At 41.5% G+C, this 22,527-nt stretch overlaps 2 long non-coding RNA genes across 2 annotated transcripts in view; one reads left to right on the top strand and one right to left on the bottom strand.

Moving 5' to 3' along the window:
* The window catches only part of LOC144329282 (uncharacterized), a 253,104-nt gene that overhangs the window by 78,852 nt on the left and 151,725 nt on the right, over nucleotides 1–22,527 (bottom strand). The gene's annotated exons all lie outside the window — the stretch shown is intronic.
* On the top strand, nucleotides 830–1,921 carry LOC144329253 (uncharacterized). Its single transcript, XR_013394744.1, has 2 exons — nucleotides 830–1,786; nucleotides 1,818–1,921. It is a non-coding gene; the product is annotated as an uncharacterized LOC144329253 (long non-coding RNA).

Below are 22,527 nucleotides of genomic sequence, written 5' to 3'. Positions count from 1 at the left end.
GACCAAAAAATCCCTCAAGATAATCAGAATCAGAATATGTAAAGTGATGCTACTTTACTCATGCTCTTATTTATGCTTTATGAACTTATACATTTTGTAAGTCACTTGGATATCTTTTTCTGTGTGGCAATATAATGTAATCACCACCACCACCACCAACCAAACTGTTTCTTTTAGGTTTTCCTCTCTTGGAATTGCCTGCCTAATATTTGTCATTATTTCATATCTCAGAAGATGATGATGTGTGGCTAGCTGCTCACTTTATAAAGTCAGAAGGGACTAATTTATAAGATCTGCCTGAAAAATAAACTTTTAAGCAAGATGTTGCAATTGCAAGCCACACTTGAGAAACACAAATTGGGGAGCTAGGAGTTAAGTCACTAATTACAGTTTATTTATCTTCCTTATATTGAGTTTGGCAGTTCTGACTATCTTTTCACTGTACAGTGTTGGAGGTCAATTAGGATTCAGCTGATCCTGGAGTCAGTTGACAATGATATTTATAATTAGATGGAGGGAAAGTGAAGGAGCCGATGTTTTCTCTTTCTCTCCCTCATTAGGGCTGGTTGGCTCAGCCAGTTTTATTGCTAGCTTAAAGTCAAGGAAAAAGGTCATGTGATTGTTTCCTAAATGAACTGTTTTGCAAAGTGCTGTTGTCTTTTTTATGGATGTCTCCATCCTTCATAAAAAGTAACAGTTCTTATTAAAAGGCGGGGGGAGGAAAACCCCACCATTCCTCATAGTTGACAGTTGAGATGGGTCATCTACACAAGGCTTTTGGCCACCAAGACTTAGGTAGAGATACTTTTAGGGAAGAGCCACACTGGAAGATCTGGGGCTTCCGTTATCACTTTGTGGGTGGATATTGGACTTTTTGTCAGACCGCCCCCAGAGGGTTCGGTTGGGCCCTTATACCTCTAGTATGCTTAAGACTAACACAGGAACACCACAGGGATGCGTACTCAGTCCGCTCCTTTATATTCTCTACACGTACGATTGTGTCGCTGCTCACCCTAGTAATAGGGTTGTCAAATTTGCAGATGACACAACCGTGATTGGGCTCATCTCTGAAAGGGAGGGTGAAACGGACTATAGAGATGAGGTGGAGCGGCTGACAGAGTGGTGCAGAGCTAACAACTTGCTCATAAATACAAGGAAGACAAAGGAGCTTGTGGTGGACTTCAGGAGACAGAAGAGCAATGTCCAGCCACTTTTGATTGATGGGGTCTGTGTGGAGAGGGTAACAACGTTCAGATTTTTGGGCATTGAATTACAAGAGGATCTGTCCTGGAGTGTCAACACAAGGGGGCTTGTGAAGAAGGCGCAGCAGAGACTGTACTTTTTGAGAATTCTAAGGAAAAACCATCTTCCGCAGAAACTGCTGCTTGCCTTCTATCACTGTGCCATTGAGAGCGTGCTCACTTATGGCTTATGTGTGTGGTACGGAAGCTGTACTACCCAGGACAGGAGGGGGTTGTGCAGAGTTGTTAAGGCAGCAGAGAGCATTGTTGGCTGCCCACTCTTCACCTTAGAGCATATTTATGCCACAAGGTGCCATAGGAAGGCACTGGACATAGTAAAAGATCCATCGCATCCTGGTCACTGTCTCTTCGAGCTCCTGCCGTCGGGACGGAGATACAGGACGATGAAGACAAGAACAAGCCGTCTTAAGAACAGCTTCTTCTCCAGAGCGATCTCGGCCCTGAATGGGAAGCCTGGACTTGGAAAGTCATCTAATCTTCCTTGCTGTATTATACTGTATTGTTTTAATTAGTGTTTTTATAGTGTTTTTATAGTGTTTTATAGTGTTTTTATAGTGTTTTGATTTTGTGTGGAGTGCCCTACCTGGGTGGATGGAGCAGCCAAGTAATTTCGTTGTCCCCGAGAGGGGGCAATGACAATAAAGATATTATTATTATTATTATTATTATTATTATTATTATTATTATTATTATTATTAAATTTAGAGTGCATACACCATACATTTAAAGCACATGATGTCTCCCAAAGAATTCTGGGAACTGTGCTTTGTTCAGGACACTGGAAATTGTAGCGCTGCAAGGGGCAACTACAGTTCACAGGATTCTTTAGGTGAAGCTATGTGCTCTAAATGTGCATTGGATGTGCTTTAAATATAGGGTGTGGATCAGTCCCCTTTTAAAAGTACTCCTGTGTTTGTTTTTGAAACAATAAGGACTGGGTTCCCCCGACCCCAGTTTGCCTAAGTAAACCAGAAGTTGCCTTGTTCATGAGAGCAGAATTTGCTTCTGGAAGATTCTTCTCAGAATTCTCCTATGCGAATTCGGATGAGAAATGTCCCTCAGATATTCTCTGCATATTCAACATGTTGCCCATTTTGTGTGCTCAGTATCCAAGTTTCAATAACCGATAGACACCTGCCTTTTGAAGACAGCATGCTTCTTTTTTGTACTGCCTTGTTGCTGTTTCCACTGAATTGCCTAAAAAAGGAAATCTTTTAACATCCTAAAATAAAAAACCAGGGAGGCTTGGTGGAGGGAGAGTGCCTGTCTCTGCAATGTTGAGAGAGCTTGCATGAAGAAAGATATATGGTATTTGATCAGCAACATCTCATGTTATTTTGTACAGGCTTGAAAGTTAAGGTCCGACTGTATTTGAAAACTAGCGTGCAGCAGGATTTTGTTTGGCGTCCAAGACTGCAATCCTCCGTGGGGCTCTCCTTCCTGTCTCCTGAGCCCCAAGATCTTCTTGCAGTGTTGCTGTACCAGGGAGAGAAGAGATGCTGTGGTAAGGTGAGTCAAGGGGGGGACGACGGACCAATTTTTGGAAGGCTTGTGGGACCTTTACAGAATGATAGCAGTAATAATAATAATAATAATAATAATAATAATAATAATAATAATATTTTTTAATTTATACCCTGCCCTTCCCAGTTCAGAAAACTGGGCTCAGGGCGGCTAACAACAAATTTAAAACACTTAATTGTAGAAGCAGCATAAAATACAGTATAAAAACATGAATAACAATAAAGTTCAGAAATCAATTTGGGGAAAATCCATCTAATAAGCATTAGATAGTCACCAGGTCTAACTGGTTGAATCAGTCCTACTTGGGCCAGCAGAGAATTAGCTGTGGAGTCTCACTGTGGCCTGGGACACCTCAGAAGAACAGTCTCCCCCCACCCAGTAAAATAATTATTTTTAAATAAAAAATGTCGAATTCTTGGGGTTGGGTGTGCAAAAACCTTTGGGCAGGGAGCAGATCTGGTCCATGGGCTGTTGGTTAGCTGTCCCTCCTGTACATAGTTGCTTGGGAGTAGGGAGGGAGGAGAAAGTCAATTCGATTTGCATTTAAATGCGAACCCACCTAATTTGCACTTCTGAAACAATACACACATGGAAAGACAGCCTCCCTTCAAAATGTGCATGTCTCTGAACAGCAATGTGCATAAAAATGCATATACAGGGGCAAAGTGTGCAGAAGATGCACATTAGTGACATGTATCATCATCACCATCTTTTAAATTTATATCCTGCCCTTCCTTCTGAAGGGGCCCGGGGGCAGCCAAAACGCAAAACACTTCCAATACCGATGCAGACCGGGAAATATCTTTGCAAAAATGGGCGCATTTGGAAAAATTGCATGCAAAGGTGTGAATATTAGGAGAAATTAGCACTGAAATGCTGGTGAATTTTCACAAGGACTTAAAAATGAAAAAAAAAGAAATCACAAACTGATGTTGAAATCTGGAGGGTGGAAGTTAATATTGGAAAAATGAGAAACAAAATGGATATGGCTAGATGCATCTTTCCCTCCCATTGAATTCAATTGGGTTTTCTCCTAACGAGACATATAAAAGATTGCAGTATAACAAGTTTTTGATGGAGAGCATGCAGAGGATGCCTTAAGGACAGCTTGACCTGGAGGAACACTATTAGTAGGCCCCCCACGCTACAGAATTCTGGCTGCCTGGCCTCAAGAAGTCGAGCATTGGTCCAGGCCACGGAACACTCTTCCAGCAGAGCTTTGGCAGGCACTCTCGTTTATTTAGTTGTTCTCGTTTTATTTTTATTATATATTTTGTATTTTTATACAGTATTGTGATTTTATCTTGGGAACTGGCCTGAGACCTGCAGGTATAGGGTGGTATACATTATTATTATTATTATTATTTACTCTCAGACATCTCTTGAAGACTTTTTGGTGCAAACCTATGTAGTTGTTAAATTTTTGATTTGTCAGTCACCTGCCTATCTATATTATTTATTTATTTTAATTTTAAATAACATTTTATAGTCTGTATACGGTGGTATAGAAACTCTTTTATGAATTAAAAAGGTAAAAAGATAATAAGGGCATTTAGTATTTGTAAGCCACTTTGAGCTTCTTCATTTTTACGATCAATGGCATGTAGAATGGTAATAATGATGATAATGATGATGATGATAAACAGCTGAGAGATTCTACACCTGTCACAATCAAAACATGTCTAAAGCGCATGATAATTTTTGAGCTAAACATTTCACTCTCACCATGTGAATTCATATCCAGATATCTGCATTCCAATTTACAAATCAGAGAATGTTGGCCAGTTATTTATTTTTCCCATTTTTGTGTGCAAATCTTAATGACCTTGGTTTGGTTAGTTCAGTTTGCAACATTATGATTTTGTAAAGTTAAAATGCCAGAGAACACCCTGCCGAACCTTAAATGGCTGCTTAACTATCCATTAAAAGCCTTCACTCAGATGCCTATGGAAAGCTGGCAGGTAGAACCTGAGCACAAGAGGATTTACACATATACCAGCATCCATAAAAGGAGTGGAACCAGAAAAATAAAACAACAATACTTTGAAGGAGCAGAAGACACCAGCAGTGAACAGGGAAAAGGGGAGAAGAGCAAGGAATTCTTTTCTCTGACTCCCTCCCCTAGCACAGTGTGGGAACTCACATAAAGGAAACAACACAGTCCCTATTTATGGGAACAGGTCTACTCCAGGTCAGTGCTGGAAAGTTAGCTGTAACTTGGGACAGAGACTGCAGTGGACTTGCCAATATTAAGGTGAATTGTGGCTTCCCTAGAAATTGTCTCTGGGTGCCCAGGTTCAGAACGGTGCTCTGCCTTCTGAGACATGCTTAACAGCACAATCTGCCCGTCCCGCTTTCACCTGCACTGCGGGACATTTTAAAAATATGTAGGTTTACAAATTATTGTGGCCCTGTCTTCTCTTCTGGTCTGTCTCAAACATCACAAGTATACTACTTTACAATAGACCCATTGTAAATACAACATGTGCACATCTGCAGCAACACAGAGACAAGACGGGACACATCCTTACAATAGTGCATACGTTATTCAGGGACTGCCAAACTTTTTGGGCCTGTGAACACATTGGCAATCTCAAGAATTTGTCATAGGTACCACACACGTCAACCCTAATTTCAGCAGGGAGAGGGGCCAGTGTGTACCAGGGAAGGTCTCTGTAGGTTCATATGCACCTGCAGGTATCACATTGGCCATCATAGTTTAACTATGAAATTTGTTGCCATTAAGATGTGGTGGTGACCACAAACCTGCATAGCTTTCAACCTGCTGTTCATCCTAAGCTTTCGATTATCTTGCAAGGTCGTTTGGACAAAGGACCATAGCTTAAGGATGGGAGAGGATCTATCGCACATAAAAGGATTCCAAGTTTAGTCTCTAGGTAGGGCCAGAAAAGATTTTTGCCGGTCAGGATAGAGGATACTGAGATGGGAGGATGAATGGTCTCAATGCAAGGCAGCTTCCTAGGTCCCAGATACTGAAAAATCACATCTCCAAATGCATAACACTGGTTTAAAATACTGAGGGGTTTTTTTTTTATTAAAAAAACCCCACGATTTTGGAGATGCTTTAATTTGCCGGCTTGTTGCTGGGCCTTTGGGACACAAACTGTAGTCATGATGCCAAGATTTTCTTTCAGCCAGGAGAACAAGATTTTTATTATTATTATTTTTAAAAAACTTCTTCTTTTTTTGAAATGCCAAAGGCTCCTTCCTCCCCCCCCCCCCACTTTTTTTTTTACACCACTGAAAATGCGGAATCTATTGTAAAGATAAATTTCATACGATGTGTCAAAATACTGAAGCCAGAGCCAGTTGGCTGCTTTGGCTAGCATGACCAAATGCCAGCACAATGAAACCTCCTTGTCTAGGAAGACCTCATGCTGAATTAGAAGCTGTTGCTGCATTACAGAGCGAATTCGTCTTTCTTTTGTGTTGGCTTTGCCAATAGACAACACATTTTAGGAGACAATGGAAATTTTCCATCTTTCCTTCATTCCCACTTTCTGATGAAGAAGCTTCTCACCTGAAGTGGATGGAATGGTCAAGAAAGGTGCCATTGCGGAGACATTTTATACATGATGCTGGGACGAAATGAAGGCTACAAAGAACAAAAGGAACGTAGAATGACCCCTCGGTCTGATGGTGTTTTATGTCACTCGAAGGTACTTGCTCAGCAGAAAGTGGTGATGGGGTTTTCATCCGCATATTGTGATGGATGGTGCTCCAGCAAGAGTTTCTAAGAAAGCATTCCTGAAAGTGAATGCATCCTTTTGGTGAGCGTGGGAGCTGCAGGCCAGCATTTCTCAACCTGCCACCTTCCAGATGTTTGGGACTACAGTTCCCATCTTTGCTGGCCATTGGCCAGGCTGGTCAGCAAATTAGATGTAGTCTAAAACGTATGGAGGGCAACCAGTTTCAGGAAGGCTGCTGTAGGCAACCACTGGGCAACTCCATCAGTGACAGCAACAGAACAAATGAGGCTGCAGGACCCGCCGTAACATTACAGCTGCAATCTCAAGCTCGCTTAGCAGAAAATTAATAGGATTGAATTCAGTGGGACTTCCCCCTGTTTAAACATGCTAAAGGCTGGGACAGGGGACTTTCAGCCCTCTAGATGTTGTGGGACTGCAATGCCCATCATCCCTGACATGGCTGGGACTAGTGGGAGTCCATGCAGGATGGGAGGGCCACACAGGCTGTCTCCTAGGGTATTTCCATTATAACGTTGTCATCTGGATCCAGTGATCCTTTTTATGTATGGAAACAGCATTGCACATCCAGAGCTATCCTTAAGCCGGATCCCATCAGTGATGGGAGCCAATGTGCTCATGCATTTGTTCACATTGGATACTATGTTGACATGGATATGGACATTCATTTCCACCTCTTGATAACACTGTACTATGATATTTGTCCAAATGAAGCTGTCCAGAGACCAGCCTTGGGTCAAGGTGTCATCTAAAGAGAAGTTGTATGGATGAGACTTTTGGATGAAAAGTCTTAGTATGTACGCAAGGGAATTGCATCAGGCTTGGTGACTAACTGCTACATAACACAGTTGCTCAGGTGAACTCAGTGAGGAACACAGGAACCTACTTATTTGTTTCATGGCATATACAAGCCACCTTGAGCATTTAAAATGGAAAAATCATGTATTATTTAAATGAAACAATAAATGAACTATAACAGCCTTGGCTATCTTGATCTACTGTATGCATTTTTCATTGATTTCTTTACGTTTTCCACCCTCAGAATGATCACAGAAATAAAATATCATATTTAACAATTCCCAAAATGACAGCAAGTATGCATCCATTTAAATAGATCTGAATCTTTTCCAGATTTGTCTTCCAAGCATCACTTAAGAAACTGTTTGTTCAGTTTCGTATGAGGAGCTGCCAAAATATGTAGTGCCAGATCTGGTCTCTCATTGCAAAATAAAAGTGTGGTCACTTAACAGTATACGCAAAGAAAATTTCTGTTTTGCAAAAAGTTTAAAATGTTGCTTTAGGGGTGGTTTTCTCCCCCCCCTTTTTTTTCTTTCAAAAGTAAATTGCTGTGTTGAGCTGCTAAGAACCAACTGGGTTTTGTTCAGCTTTTCACGGCTTACTGCAAATGTATTTAACTATGGTCCGGGGATTTACAGTCTCTAAGCTGATGCGCTGAGCTGTAGCTTACGCTCATAATGATTTTTGTGGCATAATAGGCTGTCAAAACAAATCTGCTTCTATATTTGTGTGTGTATGTGTGTGCTTGCATTTTCGTCCATCCCTTTCGTCCAGATTTTTGTCCATCCCTTATTAAAACAAGGATTTTATTTTTACCTATAAGGGTGTGTCAGTTTTAATGTGGACAATAGTCACCGACGTCAAAGAAAAAGATTGGGAATCAAGATTCAGAAGTAATGATTATATGTGATTATTAGCAGTTTTGCACATTGTGCTCTGCGCATGTGTGGTGTAAGGCACAAAGAAATATTTCCTTCTCGAAATGTTAGGCACAATATAATCATGTTAAGAAGGGAGAAGAGCTTTCTGACCGACCTACAGAAGCACACACCATATTATGCTGAATTAAAAGAGGAGTAAGGTACAAACAATATGAAAAGAGCTCTCAAATAAAGAACTTAAAAAAGCAGCCCAATCCAATGCCGGTTTAAGTGTGCCTAACCCTTTGAAATCAATTGAAAAGAGCTCTCAAATAAAGAACTTAAAAAAGCAGCCCAATCCAATGCCGGTTTAAGTGTGCCTAACCCTTTGAAATCAATTGATTTTGCATGCCTAATTCTGCGTAGGAATGAATTGAAGAGACTCTAATCCCACATCAAGGAGAATATGTTACTGAGGAGTCTAGAGGGACTTGGCTATTATTTTATTTTATTTTAATTAATATTCTTCATGTATGCTTTGCCTTTTTGATTCAAAGGTCTACCATGTTTAATTACTTAAATTTATTGTGTTCTGAATGGCAAAGCAATCACACTGGACAGCAGTATAATACCAAATGCTGAATCCTATTCTCTCTCTCGAAAATATTTTAGAACAAGCTCTGCAGGAATGTTCAGCTATCATAGGTCAGATATAATGAAGAGGCAATGTAATCACAGGTAGGTACAAAAGGTACACACAGCAAAAGAGTTGGGGGGAGGAATAGTTGATATTTTAGCAAATTATTTTATATATTTTAGCAAACTATTTTAGCAAATAGTTGATAATTTAGCAAAGAAAGGATTCACCTTGTGTGTTCTGTTGCTCTGTGACTTGGACTGGGCTCTGTCTGGAATCTTCTGGTGTTCTAGGTATCTGACTTGATTCAAAATGCTACTGAGTATAGAAGCTGTATTTATGAAGGGGCAACGTCCAGTTGTGTTTTATACCGGTTTATCAGCTGGGTTCAGCTGTCGTATGAAGCGAATGAAACTCACACAGAGAGACTTTGGACACACAGTATGATGACAGAGTGATCCAAAAGCACAACCACCTCCCATTTTGCTCTTCCTCTGCCATATCCCCATAAGCATTATTTTCACTGCCTGCACACCTAATACCCCATACTTAACTTTCAACCTTTGCCAAACAGATGCACTCTGTATAGCAGGAGGGCTACTCCCATTGAAAATATAATGCCGCCATCATAACTGAGCTCTAGTCTTAATTTTGCATATGATCGGTTTCTCAATATTGTTATTTCCACGAAGGGTGTAATTTCCAGATAATAAAACACGGCTCTCATTTCCACCCAATTGCTGCATGATTATTTTAATGCTAAAAATACACTTAGTGGGTACAGAGTGATAGGGACCATTACCCTCCACCCCCACAAACGTTGTGCTTATCACCCCATCTGCCACCCCAAATGCTAAGCCTTAGCAACATCACTGCTTTCCAGCGTGGTTTATTATTCAGGGTTGGGTTTTTTGTTTTTTTGTTTTTTGAGGAAAGAGAGTTAGAGGAAATACAGACATTTCGGGATTAAAGGAAGAGAGTGGAAACCGTAGACTGAGAATAAATGGTGCTGCCGTTCTGCCGAGGGCTTTGTGGTGGCTACAGCAGGTTCTCACTGTGCATTTGTGTGGGTCTCATGTGTCACATATATATAGGGTATAAAAAGGTAAAGGGACCCCTGACCATTAGGTCCAGTCATGGCCGACTCTGGGGTTGCGGCGCTCATCTCGCTTTATTGGCCGAGGGAGCCGGCGTACAGCTTCTGTGTCATGTGGCCAGCATGACTAAGCCGCTTCTGGCGAACCAGAGCAGCGCACGGAAACGCCATTTACCTTCCCGCCGGAGCGGAACCTATTTATCTACTTGCACTTTGACGTACATTCGAACTGCTAGGTTGGCAGGAGCAGGGACCGAGCAAGGGGAGTTCACCCCGTTGCGGGGATTCGAACCACCAACCTTCTGATCGGCAAGTCCTAGGCTCTGTGGTTTAACCCACAGCGCCACCTGCGTATCTAATGTGTTCTAAGAATAGTGAGTGATAGCCCAACATTAGCCATGCTTCAATCCATTGAAATCCGTGGATTACAGTTACCTCTCCATTAGTTTCAATGGGTTGACTCTGAATTCACAGCCATACCAAACTATTTAAGCACACGACTTTCCTCAAAGAAACTTGGGAACTGTAGTTTACTCCTCACAGAGATCCGATTCAAAGCACCCTTTAACAAACTGCAGTTCCCAGGATACTTTGGTGAAGCTGTTTGCTTTAAATGCATAGTGTGGCTGGGACCTAGGTATGATTATAGTCAGATAGCACCCAGAGAAGGAAGATGTGAAACGACAGTTCAAAGATACTTAAGATAGCTTTGTAGGCTAGGGACATATGGCGTAATAAAACATGCTTTGAGGGGGCGGGAACCCTATATATTTCAAAACTAAGAAATGGAAAATGTAGGCTTGTCCTGCATTAAACTGTCATGGAATTTGAGCACTAGGATCTGATCCCAGTTTCGGAATTCCTTCTTGCTGCAGGAGAAGCAAGGCTGCTGGGGGAAAAAAATCAGCTGCCGATAAATGCTAATGGAAGGATTAGTGGACTTTAAGTTTGCTTTGAAACAGTTATTGGTGATGTCTGCATGTGAGTATCTTGTCAAAATATTTTCATTTCTGTTACCACTGTGAGATCCTCCAGGACTGGCTCCCAGAATTTTACTCACTGTATTACAGACTCTATATGTTAAACAAATTTAGATATATTTTTTTCAAAGACTTCATTATGATACAAACATACATTTTTCTTAAAAGGACTTGTTTAGGAGGTGATGCACACAAACCGGTTTGCTTTGTAATTACATGAAAGGTAGGACAAGTCGTTTTTGCGTGTGTCTTATTTGGGTATTCTTTGTAGTGCAATGAATAGAATATTGTGCAGCGTGAAGGAGATGAAGGTCATATGCCTGCTCAGCCATAAAACTCCCTGGGTAGTATTTGGAAAAGTATCTCACCTACTTCATAGGTAAATTGTAATTGACTGGATAGAAATTATAAAATATAATGCCCATTCAAGATTTTGTAATTTCCTCCACTTAAGAATATTTTCCCATGTCCACTCCCTGAAGCATCCCTAAGATATTCTGCAGTTTTCTTGCAGTTTTCAGCATGATCATTGTTGGTTTTAGTATTTTTATATTTTGATTAAAAGGAAATAAGCATTAGGTAAAATAAAAGGAGAATTCCATGCATGCCTAGATCCAAATTTGGAGCAAATGCCCTCAGGTGGGAGAGCCACACCAAAGATTTAAAATCACAAAACATGCAGCAAAGTAGAGGGTGGAAATACAGACTGTTAAGCTTTTAAAATATCTGCTTCTAGGTTGCTTCCAAAGTTCCCCACTTCCCTCAGCATAGAAAGAGACCACATGTTTGGTAAGCTAAAAATAGTTTACTTACAACCTTTTCAAAGGTCAGATTCATATGTTTTTCCATACAGTGGCAAGAAAAGACAGGCAGTTTAACTGAGTTTCAAAGTGGTAATAGTTTCTAAATTATTTGTATAGAAACACAAAGATGGCTTGCTTAAGCCACGCAGTATGAGCTTAAAGCATCCAGTTTACACCTCCTTGCTGGTAGAATTCACTAGGTAGAAAAAGAGAATGGAGAGTTTAGTAACCCTTCCTCCCAAGGTATGGGTGTGTGACCTAGCCAAGTCTGCCAGGACAGCTTACGCTATTGTTTTAACTCATCGTGCATTAATTAGAGTTAAGCATGTTGGTAATATGAGGCTAGATATATCCCACAATCACAAGATACGGTAATTTCCCCTGCATTCAGGTTACTGATCAGAGTATGATGCTTGATTCACTGCTGACATGCAGGAATCACACAAAGAATTATATTGAGTTGTTACTTTGCCATATTAACTATCTCAGAATTAAGCACTGTCAAGCTCCAAAATAGTTTTGCAAAATAGGTTTTGAGAAGACGAATAAACAAATATAAATCCAGTTTAAATAACTCTTTGTTTAGAGTACTGAGGCAGGTTGCACACTGAAAAGGGACAGAAGATAAATTTGTTCAGTTAGCACTGTAAGGTGAACCTATCTAATCTGCATTTCCCAAACCAAGATGTGAAGCAAAATGCAGCTGTCCTTCAAAAACGGCACTTTTTGATGCAGTCATCCAACCAAAAGTGCACATATTGGGGGAAGTTGGTGCAATATATTGTATGTTAGTGAACATAATGTACAGAAATTCATTATATTAGGGGAAATTGCTTGCAAGTAGACATGCAGAGAAACATATATTGGAAGTTAGCACCAAAATATGTACATATTTTCATGCAGGCTTTTAAACAAAATTGTAAATTGTTGTTGAAGTGGGGTAAAATGAACTTAAGGCTTGAAAAATGAGAAATGGAAATCAGAAAACTGATCTCAGATCAGGAGTAGAATGCAGCCTATTGTTTTCACCAGGATTGAGTGTGGAGCAAAATAGTATAACCCATTGCTCTCTAGCCACTGTGATAAACAGTAACTAGCCTTTTCTAGGTTGGAGCCATAGCTCAGTGGTAGAGCACAGGCATGGAATGCTGAAAGCCCCGGGTTCAAACTTTGGCATCTCCAGCACAGAGGATCAAGTAGCTGGTGGTGGGGAAGATCTCTTCCAGAGTCCCTGGAGAGCCACTGCCAGTCAAAGAAGACAATCCTGAACCAGAGGGACCAATAATCTGGTATAAGGCAGCTCCCATGCTCTACAATAAGAACAGGTTTCATTCCTAGCCCCTTCTCTCAAAAACTGGTACTTGGATGGATTTGGAATCGTGGTGCACCTTTAAGAACTCTGCTACTGAAATTCGATATCCTGATGTAATCTGGTGAACCGGGTTCGCGTCTCCGCTCCTCCACATGCAGCTGCTGGGTGACCTTGGGCTAGTCACACTTCTCTGAAGTCTCTCAGCCTCACTAACCTCACAGAGTGTTTGTTGTGGGGGAGGGGGGGAAGGAGATTGTTAGCCTCTTTGGGTAGTGATAAAGCGGGATATCAAACTCTTCTTCTTCTTCTGATACTACTTAGTCTATTCTGCTCATACTTTGTTGTGCAGAAAACCTACCGGTGGCTGCTGTCCAATGCCATTTCCGCTTTGCCCACCAACCATACTTGTGCTGCACTGTTTTAGACCAATGAGAAACTGAGACAATGCAATGATACCTGACCTTCAGTCCTCACCAAAAGTGGGAACACTGATGTCAGGTTTTTCACTTGGCATTTTGATAAACCTTCACATTCCCAACACAAAAGGCAGTGTGTAATTAAGACTCCAGTCCTTTACACACTGACCTGGGAGTAAGTCCCACTGACTACAATGGGACTTACTTCAGAGTAAGGAAAGAAGGAATTGTCTATTTAAGTTCTCCAAGTTTCTCCCTTTTGCCACCATAAATCCAGTTCTCCAGATTTTGCAGCAATTTACATTTTTTAAAAAATACCTGAAAATTCGCCAGCATTTTATTGTGTGAATTTCTTCTAATAAACACATTTTATATGGGGTTTTAACTAATGTGCAGATATTTTTCAATCAATTTCCCCATATAGAATGCATTTTGTGTGCTGTTTTCAGTAATGTCTTTATTTTTACGTACACATCCCTATAATATATGCATGTTTTTAAACAGTGTTTGATTGGAAAACCACATTGCAAAATTCAGAGATGTGTGAATTTCAAAGGATAGCTGTGTTTAAGTTTGCATATGTTTCAGAAAGCACGAATTGGACAGTTTCAGCTTTAAACACATACTGACTCAAATTTCTCCTCCATCCCTACTTCTGAGTTGACATGCATAGGTTTGTGTTGCTGGTGTTATTTGAATAACTCGTCTTTCATGAACTCTGATGCCCATTTGTGTCTCTTTCCAGACGGTGCACAGGGCAGGTCATCCCACTCTTGCTACATGACAGAGAATAAATTTCACACTCCCATTTCAGATATGCTGAGATAAGTAGAACGCAGAACCTGAAATGCTTAACTCCCCCTTCCCCCCCAAAGATAAACGAACCAATAAGAGCTCAGTCGGAGAACATGCTTGGCCAATGAGGAACAGCTTGGAGGGAACATGGGGAACGACTTGGGATCATGACATTAGCCATAGCTGCCTGATGCCAGTCTCCATGGGAAGGCAAGGACCCTTCAGATTGGTCTAGATTTGGGGTGTTACTGCCTCAACACCTATACCGTAACAGTTAACATTAAGAATTATGTAGACAAAGTATATGCATGTTGTGAAAAGAACAGCATCTTGACAATTAAAGAAATTGGGGGAACAGTGAAGGATGCCATGAAGGAAGCGCATATTTTGGCCCAACTTAAAGTAGGAGGAGGAGGAGAGGGTGGGGGAAAGAAAAACAGGCCCTTCTCAGCAGTGAAGCAGAGAGAAGTATTATCACATTGTCAAAGAATCTTTTGATCTTGGAAGGATGCAGCCTCCAGAACGTAACCATATTTGACTGAACCCCCAAAGAAATCTTTTGTTTTAATTGCTAATTCGCGAGATGGGAGAGTTGCATCTGCTGAAAACGGAGAGGGACCACACACGGGCCCATTTGTTACCTGGAAGACTTCATAGTGGCATTCCCAACTCAGTGGGAAGGCACTGGGACTCACACACCGTCTGCTGTCTAATTGTCTTTTGGCTCAATTTGGTGCATGCAAATAGGACTGGGCTGCAAAAGATGGTTCAGGAAACCCTAACAGGATATCAAATACCAGGCAATGCAGAGCAGATGGTAAAATAATTTTCTAAAGCAATCTTCAGGAAGTTTACAGTAGACTAAGGAATGGGAAAATAGCAGGTGGGTAAAAACAGAACTGTAACAGGTTATGAATTGTCAATTATAGAGAGAGCGGGAGACAGAGCGGGAGACAGAGAGGAGTTGGGGGGGATTGACTTTGATGATGAATGGATAGGAAAAATCAACAGGAAGAAGGATGACAAGAGACACATAGCCACAGTCCAAGGTGACAACATTTATCAGGACAGATAGTAGTGCAGGATAGTTTTCAGTTGGAGTTGGGTTTGGTTGATAAATGCATGCTCACCACTTGATGACTGCCACATCAAGCAATGACTTATATGCGCAAACGTCTCCTTTCAGAAATAGCACCACAGAGGGCACTTTAGTAACTCCTCACATCTCCTCAAACACAATTCTTTCCAATGGAACCGGAGGGCACATTTTCAACTTACTAATCATCTTCTTGGATAAAAGCCTCTTCAATTGCTCTTTAGCGCTCTCTGTTGTTTGCTCACTACATCCACATAAGCTCTGCTGTTAGTTTTAGATTTTAGATAATCAGCTGTATCATAATCAAGGGTAGAGAAACCCTGCCTTTGACACCTAAGATATATGTTTGCAGGCCCCATCCTATTCCCATGACTGTTATTTGTTTTATTATAAGCAGTTTAATATAGACTTTAAAATGCTTGTAACCTGCTTTCAGACCTTATGGTGAAGGACAGGAAAGAAAACGAATTCATCATCATGTGACACAGGCTTTACAGTGCCACCAACCTCATATAATTCAGCGTAAGGGCTCTTTCAAGTTGTTTGCCTTCCTCATAGAAATTGTCACAACTTTGATGGGGAAAAAGCAATGGGTTGAATCCATAGTCTAAAGCTGTGGGTGGGTGGATGAAACTCAGGGTATCCTGGTAAAGGGGCCCAAGGTAGAGTTCTGTCTGAAAGCCCAGAGGGATATGATGGGCCATAGAACACCCCTGAAAAGTCTCCTGGTGGGATTTCCCCATTAGTTGTGCATCAATGGGGGTGAGTGTGCCCTTTCGCCAGGATTTATCCTGATGGAGATATTAGCCAGCAATTGGGTTGACTGATTCAGGATACATACCGAATGCCTATGCCAAATATGGCTTACATCTGTAATCAATAAAATTGTGACCATTTTGATCCCATGCTGGGTCTCATCTATTTCTTACTGAATGCACACTGTTGATCAGGACACTTTTAATGTGTTGTGTGGTTGTTGTTGTTGTTGTTGTTGTTGTTGTTGTTGTTGTTGTTGTTGTGTATCTGTATATTATGTTGGAAGATGCCCAGAGTGGCAGCCCAGTCAGATAGACAGGGTACAAAAAATATTACTCCTCCTCCTCTTCCTCCTCTACTTCTTCTTCTTCTTCCCCTTCCTCAGTAATTACTGGCTAGCTGTGCTGTGGCCTACAATGACGGTGGTGTTTGTGGTGAAACAAGAATGCTATTAAAGTGAGTTAAAGAGGAATATTGGCAAACTGGAATGTTATCCAGAGGAAGGCAACTGGGGTGGTGAAGGTGGAAACCAAGTCCTAGAAGGAACTGTTGAAAGGTCTGGGTATATATTTAACCTGGAAAAGAGAAGGTTAACAGGAGACATGGCAGCTGCCTTCAAATATCTGAAGAGCTGTAATGCAGAAGATAGAGAAGACTTGTTCTCTTTTGCTTTGGAGGCAGTGCCAGATTTACACACAAGGTAAGTTTAGGGCCTCAGATTTTGAGGAGTCTCCACATAAAATAGCTTATTAAGTTTCTAGTGTTTACACAATTGGCAAATAAAGGAAATGGGGGGAAACTTATTCGAAAACAGACATTATAATGATATGGCAAAAATGCACTTAATGGTTGCACAATTATTTATTGTATTGTGTTTATAAATCTGTCCAGGAAAATTGATAATATAACTTTCATATATGCTAAGTAAGAAATCAATATATTTTTATTTAAATGTTTCATGTGCAAATAAGCTTATTGCAAGGTATACATTTTAATAGTTTCCTGTTCCCTATGTACCAGTACACATGTAAATATAACACTTCAGGTTTTTTCTATTTTCATTGCCTGTTCTGTTGGAACAATACACTTTTGGCAAGGGGGATGTGAGGTGGGGGTGCAATGCTATGGGACCTCATAAGCTTTGACATAGTTTAGGGCCTCAGCATGTCTTAATCTGATCCTGTTCAGAGGGCAGGGCTAGAACTAATGAGTGGAAATTACAAGGAAGCAGATTTTGGATAACATTACAGGACACTTCCTAACAGTAGGAGTGTCGTTGACAGTGGAACAGGCTGTCGTGGGAGGCAGCGAGTGTGTTGTCTTCTGCTGCTTATTTAGAAACTTGTGAAAAGCTGAGTTAAGGGTATTTCTGAAGAGGCCTGGGAACTGCACAGAGTAATAATTCACTTCTTTAGCCAGGCCACTACACTGAGACAGCTGTCTTGGAGCCGAATTCCTCCTGCATCATAGCCATTTCTCTGAAAGGTCACACGTGCCAGATATTTAATAGGTGATGCATACATTACAGTAAGCTGGTGATACTTAAGAAGAAGCTGCACATCATCTGCCATGGATACTGTAGTTGCACACTGCATTGTGGATCCTCACTCAGCAGGGGGGGCGGGGTTTGACTCCATGACCCTCGAGGTCCTTGCCAGTTCTAAAACCTTATATTGTAAATGCTGTTCAAAGCATAGTATGGCGTTTGTGAGAGTAACTACACACATATGCTGAAATTGGGCTAGCTGGCCCTAGTTGGAAGATGTTGCTGAGACTGGCGTCTGGCCCCTGCTTCCCTTTCTAGCCCTCTGCCTCTGGACTCCTCCCAAGCAGAAGTAAACTACGGTGAGGAGGAGGGACCCCATTCACTGCTCAGCAGTGTGCAAGGCTCCTCACCATTTGGGTGTCGGTGGAAAAGGAGAGCTCGCTGTAGAAGGGCTGGCAGCTGCTGTGAAAGTGAGGCAAATGGCCCCTCTCTGTCAGAGTCTGCGCTCAAACTGAGACCCTAGGCTCTTAGCTGAGTGCTTGAACAGCTTCCTTCTTCTACCTCCCCGTGTTCACTCAAGCCTCCTGCTTCTTCCACCTCCCAGCTGGTCCCCTCCTCAGATCTGTCCTCAGTGTTCCACCACCACTGTCCTGGGTCTAAGTCTTCTTCCTCTGTGTCATCCCTGGGGAGGTCTTGGACTGGTGTCTCCCGACACTCTTCATCATCCAGCCAGTCCCTGATACCCTGGGAAGTAGGTTATCCTATTTATCTCTCTTATGGATCATGCCCAATGCATCCCACATCTGTAATGACAAGTTAGGTCAAATGTCAAATAATTGAAACATAAATGCATGAGAAGTTGCTACGAGGAAAGAACACATGCACCACACAAAGCTACAGTTCCTTGTGTTGTGGAACTGATTGTTAAATCGCTCTGTAAACTGTAACTCTGAGGGGAATGTAGGGGTCTCCAAACAATTTTCAGCACACTTAGCAAACTACAGCTCCCAGAATTCCTTAGGGGAAACCCCGATCGTTTAAAGTGCTTTGAATGTATGGTGTGAATGTGGTCATTGTCTCCAACAGCCGGTTCTGGCAACCTGACATATCACTTTCAGAACCCCTGTGACCCACTTTGAAGAATATTTCAGTGGGGCTTCCAAGATATGTAAGGAATTATATAAGTATGAGATACACTCAGTGTGAGAGCCAAATCTTTGGGTGGTTCACTCACTACAAGCTCCAGAATCCTTGGAATAATATCTGTATGCTACTGATTCACACAGTATGTAGCGTAATGTAATCAATACAAGATGCTGCATATAAATAAACTGTTTAGATTCTCGCACGTTTTAAGATTAGAGAGGGCATCTTTCCCAGCAGTATTCCCCCTCCCTCAGAGTTCACACCTTTTAAGGGGAAATGGTTGCAAAGTATTAATTTAAGCCAATAGTGAAAGCTTATGTTATTCGTTTTTTCAGTGATATACATAGTGCTCTTTTTGTATACTATTAACTATGGGCATATGTTTTTCATTTGACTATGCTACTTACACACTAGATTCTTTTCTCTTTTCTGACAAAAAAATGTAAGATATAACAGCTGCCGCAAAAATATTTTTAGATCACTGAAACTATTAACAAGAGCTGCATGAATCTGGTGGACAATGACAAGTCTGATCAGTTTTCCACAGCCACAGTTTGGGAGACAGAGGGAAATCCCAAGAATATATTGTTGTATCTTTGCAGCCAGTTACTAGTTTTTCAGCTTCAGTGTCAACACTCTTGGAATCTGTTTCTTGAAGGTATTGACGTTTTGACAACCCTGCATTAATAAATTAAGATGCATTTGCGCTGAGAGAGGTCAGATTCCCATTGATGCCCTAGACTCTCATATGAACCTGGAAGAAGACACTATGATCATCGATAAAAGAAAGTGTCACTTTGAAGAAATGGCCAACTTCAGAAAGATGGTTGTGAAAGTGAAGAACTCATTTCTGCAACAATGGACATACTTCGGATTATTTTTCATGGGTGATGTGACAACTGCAGTGTAAGTGGCTTGAGGGTGTCAAACTGTTTGCTGGATTTGATTTACTATTCCTGTCCATATTCTGTTCTTCCTTGGAGAAACAGGGACAGGGAAGTGTGCAGAGGAGGCCCACATTTTATTCATACAACAACTTTATGGGATATGTTAGGCTAAGACAGGGATATGGAACCTGTGGCCCTCCAGATCTTCTTGGGCTCCAATTCCCATCAGACCCAGCCCCTCTGGACATCATTTTTATGGTGCGTTCATGATGATGTGTGCTTATGGTGCTATCATGGCCATCTTGCATTTGATTCTGTTTGTTGCAGCAAAAAGATTTAAAGCAGTCACACTGCCTCATTTTCAGTCAGTGCATATCCCACACCTTCCTTCTGAAATCTGGTAACTCTCTGTACCACAAATGTTCGTGTTTATTTTTGCTCCACTTCTGTTGTGCTGTAGCCCCTCCCAACAGTAATTATGTGGCAACATTGGGGTAGCATTGCAGAACAAGCTAAAGCAGAATCAGTCCACCCGTAATGCATTAAAATTGTGTCAATAACACGTTGTAGAATACACCCGCAATAGACACCAGTCTGGAGGGGCCTATATCACTGGTCAGGGGTGATGAAGTTGTAGTCCAGCAACATGTAGAAGGCCAGGTGTTCCCCATCCCTGGGTGAAGAGATAGACATGGTCTCAAGGTCTCCTAGTATTTTGTGACTGAGTGGGGATTCGAATAAAACACTCTGTTTTGAGTCACATCTACATGCATAGCTACCCCTCTGCCTCTCATTTGTGGACTTCGGTTAGGCCTTGGCAATTCAGGTTTCTGAAAGAGGGGAGAAAGCCATTTTATATTGAAAGTATTTGGTCATCGTTAATTGTTTGCTTGTACTTATCCTCATCTCTCCTTCTGTTTTCGTTGGGAATTTTTCCCTTTTCCAAGTCCTGTATGAGAGTTCCTGGAGAGGGAAGATATCAGATTGTGAAGTAACTCTCATAATCCTTTGCGGAACCAGTTACTCCCCTTGCCCCTCCTCTGTCCCATATTGAGATGAACTAATCTAATAATGTTCCATGTGTGGCAGAGTGTTCCATGGTTTACCTTCAGCTTAAAAAAAACAAAACACCACCACCATAGCAACCTGTCTTTAACCTTCTCCTTTCTTCTCTCCCACTCCACCTCCATCTCGTGTGGGCCCATAATTTTTGCATTTTAATTTTCCCATGAAATAGGTTCCCCATTCATGGCATATTGAGATTTATGCACCTCCTGCGGGGAACAGTTCTACAGAGGTAAATTTGCAATAGAGTTCAGACTGCAGACTCTTGTTTCCTGTCTAAGGCCACTCGCTTGGTTGGGGGGGGGGGACGCCTTATCGTGCGCAACCAATGGATTGGGACCATTAGTTTTGGATTTTTAATGTCTGTGACACTTGGCATTCACATTTCTTACAGTATCAGAAGAGCCGAATTCTACGTTGTTTAACTGAACTTTCAAAAAAAGGTCTACTGTTGCCTGTTTTTCATTTCCTAGGTTGCATGCACTGTTCTGTTTGTCCTCTCTGCCTACATTGCTGCATTTCAAATGGTACGCCTGAAGCGTTTCCTAATGAGCTGATTCACACTGAGTCAAACGCGCAAGAGTGTAGTTGCTGCCTGTTTGGTGCAAAGCAAAGAGGTTTTGTGAAACTCATTAAGTCTCAATCATGCAAATCATTATTGAAAGGAAATGTTGGGCTAGCTCTCAGAGGTCTTTCTGTAACAACAGATCTCATTGTATTAATTTCCACGAAAGGAGAAGAATATCGAGAAGGTGCCCTTAATAGGAATAAATTAGTCGAGGTCCCTCTCCCAAGATCATGGGTAGACATAACCTGCTCCTGTTATAATGCAATAAATCTCACAATCTCAAAACGATGGCAATTTCAGTAACAAAGTGAAATGCTAATATGCTCATTAAAAGGACCCTCCGTGGTTGGAGTTTACAGCTGAAATAGCAAAGATATTAATTGGGATCATCCTGTTCTTGCATTTCACTTGTATGCATCACTTTCAGCATATATGTTTATTTTTATTTTTCAGATAACAACTAGGAGTCTGGTTCAGCTTTTGCTACCTTCGGTTTCACACAGGGTTGATTTTATACCACAGCTGTATTATTTAAGGCAGGGGTGGGGAACTCTTTTTGGTCCAAACATCACAGTTCCTTAGGAGCAACCTGCACTACAATGATGGGTAAGGACAGAGGATATTAGTGGATGTGACTAGAAGCAAAAGCGAGTGGAGAAACAGATGCAACTCTTACCTTTCAGTCTACATCTGAGCTAGGCAAATGTCAGAGGTTTTAACACCCCCAACAACTTCTCTCCATCCTCTATCCTGGTAAAGAAGAGTCATTATCAAATTCAACGACACATTCCACATGCACAAGCACTGAAGGAGACCACAAAGTAGGCCTGGCCATGGGGAACAGCCTGAGAAGGGCATGTGACTTATGGAGATTTCTGTAACCTCGGGTTACAGACGCTTCAGGTTACAGACTCCGCTAACCCAGAAATAGTACCTTGGGTTAAGAACTTTGCTTCAGGATGAGAACAGAAACTGAGCGGCGGAAATGGAAGGCCCCCATTAGCTAAAGTGGTACCTCAGGTTAAGAACAGTTTCAGGTTAAGAATGGACCTCCAGAATGAATTAAGTTCTTAACCAGAGGTACCACTGTATAGAGATGGCTGGAGGGCTACATCCAGCACCTTGGCCTGAGGTTCCTCACCCCTAATTTAATTTTGTACAGTCTAATATTTGGCTAGTGTTGGACTAGACCTGGGGAGACCCAGGTTCAAATCTCCACTCAGCCATGGAAGCTCACTGGGTGACTTTCAGTCAGTCATGCTTTCTCAGCATAATAGGGTTGTTGTGAGGATAGAACAGGGAAGCTGTAGAA

Source organism: Podarcis muralis, chromosome 1 (assembly GCF_964188315.1).
Source record: "Podarcis muralis chromosome 1, rPodMur119.hap1.1, whole genome shotgun sequence".
NCBI classification, from domain to species: domain Eukaryota; kingdom Metazoa; phylum Chordata; class Lepidosauria; order Squamata; family Lacertidae; genus Podarcis; species Podarcis muralis.
This window is presented reverse-complemented; position numbering and strand designations above follow the sequence as displayed.